Genomic DNA, 13,858 nt, shown 5'->3' with positions numbered 1-13,858 from the left:
GTTTGAACTGTTGCACTTCTTACTAACTAAATTCACTTGGTAACCACTGGGATGCTCAGTAGGAACTATAAAGTTCAGTGGCTACTGAATTACATGACAAACACTATAGACTATTCAATGAGCTTGGGAATCATACAAAATCTAAATAAGTGTTGTCACTAATAACAAACTTGACTTAATGTCAACAATCTCCCCCTTTTGCATTAGTGACAAAAACACTTATCAACTAAAACTTATGTTCATCACAGTGTGATACTAGCTTGGTGTGGTATATTGTTTTTGGGATTTTTCAAAATTTGTCTCTATAAGTATATATAGTATACTATATCTACAAATTCTATACTTTCCTTTCCTTTGCATGATTCTCCCCATACAATATACATACTAAGTCTCTTTCCTATCTCTCCCGATATATACATACTATTTCTTATATATATATACACATACTATTTCTCCCCCTTTTTGACAATAATGCCAAAGATTTATTCAAAACTTATTTACATAGAGACAACAATATAAGAAAGAAAATTAGAATGTACCTTAAGTATGAGTGCTAAATTCTTATCCCAATTTTCTTGCAAAACTTTGCACATCTGTAGAGCAATTTGCACTTTTGCAGAGAGTTCTATCATGTGATCTGCAATGGAGAAGTTGTTTTCATGGATCAATGTTTTTGAGTAAACAATGTGCTTCTGCATTGTATCCATGATGGGAAGGATCATTTTCTAAATATCTATCAGTGAAGATTGGATCCTTGCTTCTTCTTTCAACAACTTTTCCTACATATCTAACAAGAATATGATTTTCATACGATGTGCAGAGCTTGAACTAGAGTCAAGTTGCAACTATTGTGCACTAGCCTTTAGATCTTCATCAATCTTTTCTCTTTATTTCCTTTGTGAACTCGGTAACATTACATAATTTTCCAAAAAGTGATGTTACATTTGTGCAAGAGTTTTCAAGATTGGACAAAATTGAGGAAAGCGCTACTTGTTGGATGGCAATTCGCTAAGCAATGCGCTCAAGCAGTTTGTTATCAAATTTCTTCTCTACTTTCTCAATCAATTTGTCTTGACCACTCGAGTCCTCATTAAAATTTTGTACTACCTCTTCCAATTGAAACAAAATGTATTGAGAAGTATCAACTTCAACACCTATCACCTCAGTCAAGATATTCTTAGCATCTTCTATGATTTTATATTCTCTGTCTCTTTCCTCTCTCAATTTCTTCTATTTTTCTTTCTTTTGGAGGAGTTGACTAGCTATTTGCATTTGATCTATAGTGGCATTATCAAAATCCCACTTTGGAATCTCAATCTCTTCATCTAGTTCAATGTCCTCCTCTATCTCCTTTTCACTCAAAAGTCTTGTACTTGGTTGAGCCTTAGGTTCAATTTCCTTTGTACTTATTGCCTTAGAATCTGGAATGGAAATAATAGTAGAGATAGTAGGACTAGATGTGAAAACTAATATAGTACCAATAGAAGGAATACTAATTGGTATGCTTACTGAATCCAAAACTGAAGTACTTATAGAAGTATCCAAAGTTGTAGAAGACAAAACTATAGAATCCAAAATTGTAGAACTTGAAACTTTACTTACTACTGAAAACCAAAAAATTATAGAACATATTATACTCATTGTTGATGATGCTGACTCAGGAGCTGAAGAAAAGGGAGGCTGTAGCTCGGTAGATGAAGTGGTAGGCACTTCTATTAGTGATGTGCTGAGCTATGAGGGAGCGAAGAGTGATTAGACATTTGATGTATCTATTGTGGTCACAATCAAACTTGTTGAAGTTGTCTCTGAACTTGATGTAGCTACTGATTTGCTTGGAGAGTGAGGAAGTGAGGAAATGACTACAGGTGCTATCTTCATAGAATCAATCTCCTCATCATGTTCTTTGTATTCCTTGATAGCTTCTTCCTCTTTATCTTCTTCAACTTCTTCATTGTCAAACTACATTGGCTCAAAGTATGTTTCTTCTTCCTCATCATTATTGTCATCATCCTTGACTTCTACTGGGAAGTCATTTTTTTTATGCAAGTGATAAACATTCTTTCACATACCTGTGGCATTCTTGACTACATGCTCTATATCCTTTAACAAAATTAAACAAGTATTAAATCTAAGAGTCATCTTGTCTTCATTTTTCTTCATAGACTCTTTTACCTCAGCATTTGTGATGCTCGATAACAACTACCTCAAGGTTTTTTCATAATAATCTTTTTTTGTCTGCGTAGCTGAGTCCCATATTGGCTTTAACTTCTCTAATAGCTCATTATAGATCTAAGAGGCTATCTAATTAGGGGAATACTTCCATTTGCCCATCTTGGTTAGCACCAATTGTTCAACCTATGTCTTCTTAGCCTTTGTCCTGGTCTCATACTTTAATGATTTGAAGTCAGTTATGCCTACACCTTCTTCCAATTGTTTTAGTTTTTTCTAGAAGGTTGGAGGAGGCTTTCTAATCACAACTTCACTACATTTCTTCCTAGATCTCCTGGTAAACACTAGGATGGCTTGGGTGGCTTGGTGATGATCACCTTGCCTTTCTTCTTTACTAGCTCTTCTTCCTTTATTGACTTTCTTCATCCTCTGCTTCTTCAAAATCTTCTCCCTTACCCTCATTCAACATAAGAGGTGTGTTGGTTTTAAGTTTTTCTATTCTCCTCTTCCCTTTTTTAATTGCCTATGGAAGCTTGATTTCAAGCTCTATTCTTGCCTTGGCCTCACCATATGTTCCAAAGTGTAGTGCCTTTGGATCAACAGTTTAATTTACCAAGGCTTCAATTATGTCCTTTGCTTCATCAATGTTAACCTCGTAGGGAAGAGATTTTACGCATACAACTCTAGGTTTCACTGCCTGAATGTAGACTTTGTCACTGTCTACCATGAAAAAAACATCATCTTTGTAATCTTCAACCAATTCCTAGGAATCCTGAATCTAGTATTCATCTTCTCATTGACGACATCAAAGTAATTATCCATTATTCTAACAAAATTCTCACCCATTTCTATAATATACTCATTAATCTGATACAAAACTGGCACATCCTTTCTCCATACAACTGTACCTTTAGAAGGGAAACAACTTTGAACATAGAAAAATAGACATGTCAACAATGCATCAAATTTGCAAGGGTTGTTCTTGGATGTCCTGATACTTTCCATGTTTTTGTTAAATTGTTTTAACAACAAGTTTGCACGATAATATGACAAATTGTTCTTCACGACCTTGAATACCAAGTCTACTGCTTCACATGACACATTATTTAGACGACTAGAACTGTAGATCTTGTGAGCTATCACATGTATGCCAAATTTTAGTTCTACATCAGTTACATTACTAATCTTCATACCTCTGTTGTCCCACTCGACTAGGGTTTTCTTCTCTAACTCCACTTGACCTAGGGTTTTAGTAGTTTTGGCTTTAGAGAGCATGGGAAGGCTAGTGATACGATGAATCATTTTCTTAGTGATCAAAACTAGTTTCTAAAGCCATAACTAACCATTATGAACTCAGCTTAGGATGTATCTAATCCATTTGATTTGGAAACTTCAGGGCAAGTGGGAATGTGGGTTAAACCCTTATCTTCCAAGTGCTTATGTTCGGGTTTAAGAACACTATTCACACACAATTCACCTAGGGCATCATCCATCTCTAGTTCTAATTTCTTAAATTGCACACTTAAAATGAGTTTAGATATTTTTAATGAGTAGTACCTTAGGAGGGATCTACACTTGTGCTCCATTTGGATTGATGGTTTTAGCAATTGTTGGCACAAGTTTGAAATCTGGTGGTTTTGAACATTTCTGACCCTTTCTTTGCCTTTTTGTTGCTGCTTGGTGCTGCCATGGCTACTCAGTAGATTATGGAAAACTTTGAAAAACTTTACTGCAAATTCTGTTCGAAATCACTTGATCACTCTGCAATTCGCTCGATCGCAATACACTTAAAATTATTGGTGAAAAATGAATTTTATTTCCTACCTTTTGATAACACTTTTCCAATAATGCTTGGTACAAAGGTAGCTATGATGACATCTTTATGCGTGACAAGTTGTCATCCACTATCTATTCGGATCACTTGGTGAATGCTTCTTAACTTAGTAACCAAACATGTGTGACTAGTTACTCCTGACCTTGCTCGGTAGAGTCCATGACCCAACCTTACTTAGTAGAGAAAGTAACTCAGTGATAATTGATACTAATCTTTTGTGATCCATTTGTATCTTGAATACTGATTTGGATCTTTTCTTCCTTTGAATTTTGGAACTATTTGGATGTGATCATGATAATGCAATTCTAGTTCTTGTTTAAGAACTTAGTTGGAAATGGTGGAGTCACCCACTTCTTGAATGACATGACCATCATTGCTTGGACTAGCTTCCTCACTAGATTTAAGAATCCATTGCCACCTCATTTTCTTTCTGATGTTCTCTACTTTTTCTTTGTTTTCACCTTCAATTCTTCCTATATTCATGCAATTCTTGGCTAGATGGCCAAGTTTTATACAAGTGAAACATCTTATGGTAGTATCTCTCTTCCTTGTGTGATGTTTAATATAGTTCATGATAATGTGTCCATACTCTCCACATTAATGATATCTACACCAGGTGTTATAGTCCCAACCAAATATTACTTTCACAATTTTCTTTGTAGGATTGAATGACTTGGTTCTGCAGTCTAATGTCTTGTGACCTTGTTTCTTGCATTTGTGGCACTTGGCTTCAAATTTTGGTTTCTCTTTACATTAATTAGCCTTGTGACCATGTTGATTTCAGTTGTAACATTTAACATTTAATTTTGCTTTACCTTCACTCCAACATTTGTTTGATGTATGACCTATCTTACCACAATGATTGCGACTAGGTCTCTGATTCCTTTGAGCACCTTGTTTGGAGGATTCACCTTCTTCTTTGTATCCAATTACTACTTTACCTTTTTGCCTATAGAGATTCTGCTCATTCAATTTATTCAATTGATTCATGTCTGCTTGGGATTTAATCATTCTCTCATTGATTTGCTTTTCAGTATTTAGGTTATTTTTCAATCTTTCATTGATTTTCTTTTTAGTATTTAGGTAATTTTTCATTTCTTAATCTTTCATTGATCTGTCTTTGGCTCATGATTTCTTCATTTGCATCAAAGATTTGATCTATAAGATCTACATGCTAAATGGATTGGTTCTAGATCTCATTGTTTCTTCCATCCATTTCTTCTTTCATTTTTGTCCTTTGTTCCAAGATTTCACATAGCCTTATTGACTGAATTTCTTGTTCTCTTTTGAGCTTTCTTATTTCTTCTTGTAGGGAACCATTCTTCTCTAAGAGTTCTTTGATTGAATCATTTGCTTCATCTAAACTACTTGAAGGGAAAAGGTCTTCAACCTTTTCTTCAATTTACCGATGATCATTCATTTGATTTGCAAGTTCCTTCCTTCTTTTCATGGATTGGGAATGTTGCTCCTTAGCTTTCTTGAGTTGTGCAATGGTCATTTCTAGATCTAACTATTAATTGTCAATTGCCTTATCAAGTCTAAATATCTACATTGTCCTTGATCTTTGCTCAAGTTGTCAAGCTTTATCCTGAGAACCATAAAGCTCTAATACCAATTGTTGGAAATATTCAAGACTATTCTAGGTTATTGAGAGGGGAGGGGTGAATCATTAACCTCAAAAACTTTACCAAATTCAAATCTTAATTGCAATAATCCACTAACCATTTAATTCATTAAATCAGATCTAACTACATGCATGAGAAAATTAAAACATAAAACATTCATGGTGCTTGAACAGAATGATTTGGTGACCCAAAAACCTTCCAAATAGAAAGTAAAACTGGGGTGGGGATGATACCCACAAAACGTCAATACCACAGCATAAAGTTGGCCTATTAAGGCTTACAATGATCACTTCTAATGATCTGCCCTATTAGGAGTAATAAGGACTGCTAGGTCCACCTTGTTAGAGGTTTTACAACATATAATGAAGTATGCACTTGGTAAAGAGATTTTGCAAAGGATTGTTAAGTCTACCTTGTTAGAGGATTTGGACTAGTTCACTTATTAGAATGAAATAGTAGATCTCTAACTTACAACTTGATTTTCTAATAGAGGTTATTTGAAGTACTGATCACCTTTATGGGGTAGATATGACTCTGCTGCTCCTTTGTTGATATGGCCTTACAATATACTTTGTTGCTGATTCACATTCGCATGCTTCTATTTCACATTTCATGCTTTTTTCCTTTTTCTCACACACTTTCATATATTTTCCATGCTTCGATATGATACAATATGTTACATATATATATCAATCCAATTTACAAAATTATAAAGTTGTCCAATATACAAGTTAACACCAATATTACAAAGTCAGCTCAAATGAAGACACTCAGGTTCTAAAGACTGACTTGGTGAAGTTCTGATACATGATGTCCACTGTCACTACTTTGCATCATCATACATTCAGTAGAAGTAGAAGCTCGAATCATCTCAGAGTAGTCTCAAACTTAGTTTGCACTGGTGACTTGGTAGATACTGTGTAACTTGGTAGAAATTAAATTACTCGTTTACCATGACTTCACTCGATAAACACTAGTCATCACATAGCTCGATTAACACTAACTTCACTTCACATGAACTACTAGCTCAGTTTGAACTGTTAAGCTTGGTAACCACTAAACTACTTAGGTTAAACTGCACACTACCTAATTTTTCTCGATTTGAACTGTTACACTTCTTACTAATTGAATTCACTTGATAACCACTGGGATGCTCGGTAGGAACTATAAAGCTTGGTGGCTATTGAATTACATGGCAAACACTGTAGACTATTCAATGAGCTCGATAACCATTCAGAATCTAAATAAGTGTTGTCACTAATAAATTTTTTTGACTTAATTTCAATATTAATTACAAGGGCTACATAAGTAGGTCCTAGTTTTTATCATCGAGCCTTATTACAAATGTCAGAAGATCATACAATCATCACTAGCATAAACTATGAGGATATGAATATGATTTATATCGGATAAGAATATGGGAATCCAACCTATGCATCAAAGACATTTAGGTCAAGATGACTATGCAATTAGATACCCTAAGTTTAGTATAGCAAGATTAAACCTGTATCAAGGCATAAGCGTCAGGATAACCCCCGAGTGTAGTCTTACAAAAATAGACAAGAATGATGTGTTGTAGGCCCAAAGTGTCAAGTAGGACAAGCATGAATGCTCTAAACACCTTAGAATAATAAAGTATACCCACAAGGAGAAAGCAAGTAAAAAATGCCCCATGCCCCTAGTCTTCTAGTCCATGACATCCTCGAAAGATTTATTAGGGAGAGAACACATAGCAAAGAAATCATCATAGATATCACACAAATAAGATAATATTCATCATAGCTCAGTCATTTAAATGTTTAAGTGAGTGTGTGTAAGTCATTTGGCCATTTCTTTAATGCTTGATTTTGATAGTGAGAAATATTGCGACATCAAAGACCATAGATAAACTATCTGAAAAGTGTTGAAAAACACTTGATGTCTAGTTGGGGGAATAGTGTTGAGAAACACTATTTTGTGAGTTGCCAAAGAAACCCTAATGCACAAGGAAAACCTCAAAGAGGCTAAGTAGTTGTGCCCCCAAGACAAAGACAAGAAATAATCCCAAGTTAGGAAATGTGTTGCAAAGTGGGTGATTGAGATTGATAGACATAGGTGCAAGGGTCTCAAGTAGCACCTGCTTCCAAGTTTTCACCACTTGGCAAATTTTTTCAGGACTTTTTTCAATTTTTTTGGATTTTTGAACTTTTCAAATTTTTTTTGTGATACATATGAGCACCTATTGCTAGGTTTTTACTAAGATGATCATTTTTTTAGGACTTTTTTTTATCATTATGATTTTTTTATCATCATTTATGATTTTTTTTTTTGGATTTTTTAGAATGATTTAGAGATTACTAGTTTTCAAGAAAGATCACATTATTTTCTCCCAATGTCTAGCAAGGTGTATAATATGGAGTAGGAAGCTAGTGGATAGACAAAGATGGATAGGCAAGGAATATGAAGCAAGTGAAAGTGATGCTCAAGGATTGACTCCTCAAGAGTACCCAAGCTAGGGAAAGATAGCCAAATGAATAAGGTTTTGGATAGAAATGGAAGAAATGAGAAAGATAAAATATAAGATAAGAAATGGAAGCCACTAACTAAGATAGCATATGGGATAATTAATGGAAGCCAATAAGTGAGATAGCATGAAGCATGTAGTCTAAAAGAGTAGCCATGTTAAGATACCTATGAAAACCATGTTTTATTAATTGTGATCAAGACCAAGGGATCAACTAGATAGGATAGTGATGGGATAGAGAAATAAGAATAAAGCTCAAGATGGAGGCTATGAGTGAATGAGAAGGATTGGGTGAGTGATAGATAAGATAGCCAATGCATTTGGATAGCTCAACAATGTCAATATCAAAGAGGAAGAGGGAATGGATGGATGGATGGATGATGGAAGAATTACACATAATACCTGTTTACTAGGTTTTCATCATGGTACTTATCCAAGGTGCCATAAGAAGTGGTTTTCACCATAGGATGAATTTATTTCTCTTTACTTTTGCTACCAAGGTGCCGCAAGAAGTGGTTTTCACCAGGGCACTTTTTTTTTTTTTTTTTTTAATCTTTTTGCTTTTTGAATTTTTAGAAAGAGCTCAAGTTGTTTGAATGTAGATAGTGCCCCTATAGAAAAGATAAGTCATGATAAGCCAAGACCATAGAAAGGTATGCTCAAAGATGTTGATAGTGTGATGAAAGAGAAATGGTAGTAGGAAGAGTATATGGAGGATAAGAGTTCATGTATAGAAAGTAAATGTAAGCTTTAGAGGATTTCATGAGGGTAGCTAAAATATTGGACAAGATCAATGTTTGCACAAACCTTGAATGGTATTGGAATGATGGAGGAATCATGGATGAAATACCTTGAGGTTTAGATGTATGAGGTAGTAGAAGAGATTTGGAAAAAAGTGGAGTGGAAGGCTTTGGAATATTTTTAGGAAGATTTTTGGAAGAATATGGAATTGAAGCCTTTGGAAGCTTTTGAGGAAGATGTTTAAAATAAAATGGAGTGCAAGCCTTTGGAAGCTTGATTGTCAATTTTGAAGTATTTTCAATATTCAAGTCTTTCAAAAGAGACTTGGGAATCCATATAGCTTTAGATTTTTCTTGTTCTTTGGATGCTTGAGAGTTCATTTCTTCAATGATGAATTTAGGAACCCATATTTTCCTTGATTTAGCTCTCTTAATAGTGGACCTTTGCGGTCTCTTTTGCACATTTTCCTTATTAGCATTCACATGTCATTTAAACAAGACATAGTGATCTTCATTTTTCAATAGATTATTATGTTTATTCTCACTTTGAAAGGACTTGGGATTTGTGGATGAATAAAGCTAATATGATTGATTTAGATGGATAGATGGTGGGAAATTCATCAAGGATGAGTGTCTTTGTTGATCTTGAGGTATGATGGGAGAGCTAGGAATGGAAAATGTAGGAGATGAAGGAACATAGGGTCCCAATATAGATGGAAGGTTTGAAGGCTTTAGCTTTGATGGGTAAGGACAAAGGATAGACTTTGGATATGTAAATGGATAGTGAAAATGGATGTCAACATCTTTAGAGTGAGCAACATAGTCAAAGGCATCAATAGACTCATGAGTAGCTTTGATAGGAACAACATATTTAATAGGAGCACTTGAAGCTTGAGCACAATTTTGAAGTAGGTATGGAGAAGTAGAACATGAGGGGACACTTTGATCTTGACAAATAGCTTTGGATGGCATAGGAAGAGAAATTTTCTCATAATTTTCAGTAAGCTCAAGGGAGATAATGGAAGTGGTATCTTCATCATACTTGGGGGATGGAAAAGACATAGGATATGACAAGGTGAAATTTTAAAGGAAATGAAAGGGTGTTTGATCTTGATCTTTCTTGACATTTATAGCTTTTTATTTTTGAGAGTCCTCTTGACATGGAGCCACTTCTAAGGACAAGGGATAATGAAGAGTGAATGGAGTAGTTCTCGGATCTTTAGGCTTAGTAGCATGGAAAAGGTTTGCAACCAAGTGAAGGTTAGCTTGATTTTCTTTTAGAGGTAGCCCTTGAGGATAGGCATAGTGTACATGAAAAGCATTAGGTTATTTATTTGATAGAGACAAGTTGGAAAGATTTGAAGTGTTGGGAGGTGCATGAGTGTTGGAAGAAGTGGAGGTATCAAAGAAACAATCACTAGACATAGGTTCATTAATATGATCTTTCTCAAGAAAAGTATCCTCATCACATGATTCATTAGAGGTATCAATAATCCCATTATTAATAAGATCTTGGATTTTATGTCTCAGCTCAATGCAATCTGAAGTACTATGCTCATTATGTTGATGATAAGATCAATAGATATATAAGAATGGGTTTCCATATGAGCCAGAATTAGGTAACATGATGAGCTTGGTGCCAAGAAGTGTTTGCAGTATCATCATAAGAATCTTACAAGGGAGCAAAAGTTCTATCAAAAGTATGTCTAGAGTCCTTTTGTTGTTTCTCAAGTGAATGGTGTGCATCCATGTCTTCATCATTGTCTTGGTCAAAGATAGGTCCATCATGATAGCTTGGAATAGGTTCAAAAAAGGTACCACTTTCTTTCTCTCTAAGCAAGTCTTTAGATCTAGAAGATGAAGACATTTCATGTATTGGAGTAGAATATGTAGTCCTTGAAGAAGATGAACCATATGTATGTAAAGGTCTTAAGGGAGATTCATTTAAGAATGAAATCTTCTCCTCTAATATTTTCTCAAGTTTAGACTTCATTTCTATCATACGCTTAGAGAAATGAAGGTAAGAAAGATCATTTGTCTCTTCTAGTTCTTTGTATTGAGCATATCATGGAGGATATCATGATCATCTAACTTTGGTTGAGGTTTGGTAGCACAAGGTTTGAATACCATAGTGGTAGATAGATAATCAAGCATGAAGGAGACTAGAGGGAGCTAAGAAGGTGACATAAGATAACTTGATGTCCAAAATAGAGAGGTAGAGTGTTCACTTGTCAAAATAGTAAAGATAGAGTAAAGTGACTTGTCAAGAAAGTGTCCAAGATGTTGATATCTGATTGCAAAGATCATTTTGAGTATAAAGATTGTTGAAGAAGATTGTGTGTTTCAATCATTATTTTGTCACTGATGTCAAACCTGCTAGATGTCGATAAGACAATTACTTATATGTTTCAAGTACTATCACTTAGTTGATTGATTAGGAGGATTTGATCAACAAGTTGCAACAAAAAGTACCTAAAGGAAAGGTTGAGTTATGATTATGTGTTGAAGTGCAAGAATTAGTTAAGATAGTGATAACATGATGTATTGATGATCTACTTGAGGTTAAAAAATGACTGGCTACACTTGGGAAGTTCAAAAGAATAAAGTTAAACAAAGTTCCTTTGCCAAGCTTGACCAAGTGGATAGTAGGTGTCGAGAAAAGTTAGTGCAAGCTGAGCAAAAATTTAGTTGGATCCAAGTGAAAGCAATTTCTAATGGATGTCGAGAAAATTAGTAGACGTTGAGTAATTTTTAGTTGATGTTGAGCACCAGTAAAATCTAATTAATACCAAGTGATTTTATAGTAGATGTCGAGTAACACAGTATGTGTCGAGCATCAAAAGATTGATAATTTTGAGCTACCACATTATGACAAAGATCGAAGATTCACCAAATAAAAGATGACAAGTTTATTTTCTTGGAACTTGTGAATTGGGAGGAAGATAAGATTGATGAGCTGGTGGTATAGAATCTTATGTAAACTATTTTGGAGGTGAATTCAAATGGATTCTAAGAGAAGTTTCTTAAAAAGACAAGATATGGGGTAGATACATTATATCCTACCTAATCCATCAAAAGCCCTAATTTTGGTGATGGACAATGAGTGAGAAAAGTGTTCTAATTTCCTATATCTAGGAATGTTTGGTCATGAACCAAATAGTTAGAGAGTTTTGATGCAAAAATCTGATAAGGAGAAGGAAAGGGGTTTTGCTTCATCAAGTGACCCAAGTAAAGAAGTCTACAATGGCTTACTAAGCAAGAAGACTTAAAGGGGTATGAATTCTTGAAGGGTGAACAAGTTGCTAGAGCTACAAATATTGGAAGCCAAGCAGAAATGAGGACTGAACAATTATCTATAATCTACAAGTAAGGTTGTAAGTTGTATCAGATCAAAGCTCTATTGTTACTTTCTAACAATTATATCAGCCTAGGGTAAATCCTTTGGAGTAAGGTTGACTTAACAGTCATTGGAAAATCTTTTAACAAGGTGGCATTCCAAGTGAATGGCTTAAAGTCCTTTAACAAGGCTCACTTTTGACAAGGTGACTGAAATCCCTTAACTAGGTCACGTTTAATAGTGTGTATTGTAACCTTTAACAAGGTTGGCCTTTAACTAGGCATCACTTCAGAAGAGTGAAAAAGGAGTAGCATGTTACTGGTGGTTTTTCCCAAATTGGGTTTCCACGTTAAATCATTGTGTCAAATGTGCTAATGGATATGTTGAGTTTCATGCTTTAGATTTATGCAACTTGATTTGATAGTAACATATCAGTTTTAGTTAACACACAATGAATGCATGCATGGTTAAGAATGTTTTATGGGTTCACTAAATTGTGAAAAGTTTTATTTTTACATGTAGACCTTGAATAACTAATTCACCCCCCTCTCAGTTATTCTAAAAGAATTCCAACATAAGAAACTTACAACACTAGTGACTCAAGTCAAGATCTAGGCAAGAAGCCAAATGGCCAAGTAGATAGAGAAAGTAGGGTGACAAGTGAACAAATTTCCCAACATAAGAGTGTAGTCAAGAAATCAAGGTAACCATTTTAGCAAAAAGATAAGTAGCAAGTAGACATAGACCATGAAGATAGAAAGACCAAGAGTACTAAGATTGAAGAGTCACTTTAAGCATGTTCAAGCACTAGAGACATAGAAAAGAAAAATCAAATGATGAGACTCCCCTTAGCAAGCAACACAAGAAAATTTTTAAGACTTGATGCTTTGACTTGGTTGACAAAGTTTGACAATAGTTTTTGATAAGGTAAACAGGTTTTAAGGGGTCCTGAAACCCATAAGTTTAACAACAAGAAAGGCTGAAAATAAGCAAAAAAATGCCCAGCCAAAACATAAGCCTTACGGCTGAAACTCAGCCCAAAGGCCCAGCCCGAAACAACTGCCCACTAAAAAGGCTAGAGAACCAACCAGCAAAACAGAGACCAGACAAAAAGCCAAAGCCAGGAGAAACAAAAACCAAAGGACAGAGACCCAACCTAGCAGACTACTTCTCCATCTCGAGCATGGTCTGGGCAGCTTCGGCGCACTCTTGTTGCTCTTCTGCCTTATGATCCTGGGCATTCGTCAAATCCTGCTCCATAGTGCTGTCCTTGGCTTTATCCACATCTAGCCTATCTTTGTCTCTATTCTATTTATCATCTTCCTCCATCTGGTTCCTGTCTTTGAGATTTTCCAAGAGAGAGAGGATGTTGTCATTGATCGAAGTGAGGAGGGAGATCATTTGACTTGCCAGGTTGTGATTGTAGTTCTCAATATTTTTTACTCTCCTCTCCATCAGAGTCTCCTAGCTATTTCGATCGCCTTGGCTTTCTGCACCTGTCTTGCTCTTGATTTTTTCCATTTGGGAAACCCTATCTCTGACATCCTCAAGCTCATGGAAAAGCCATTTAATTGATCTGAAGTTGTCGATCATGCTATTGCGGGCATTGTTCAACAGATTCATGCCTGTTTCTCTTGCATTATCAGAAAT

Source organism: Cupressus sempervirens, chromosome 6 (genome assembly GCF_028749045.1).
Source record: "Cupressus sempervirens isolate cs-2001-9-10 chromosome 6, ASM2874904v1, whole genome shotgun sequence".
In the NCBI taxonomy this organism is placed as follows: Eukaryota; Viridiplantae; Streptophyta; class Pinopsida; order Cupressales; family Cupressaceae; genus Cupressus; species Cupressus sempervirens.
The sequence above is the reverse complement of the archived record's forward strand: the minus strand, read 5'-3'. Positions refer to the sequence as shown.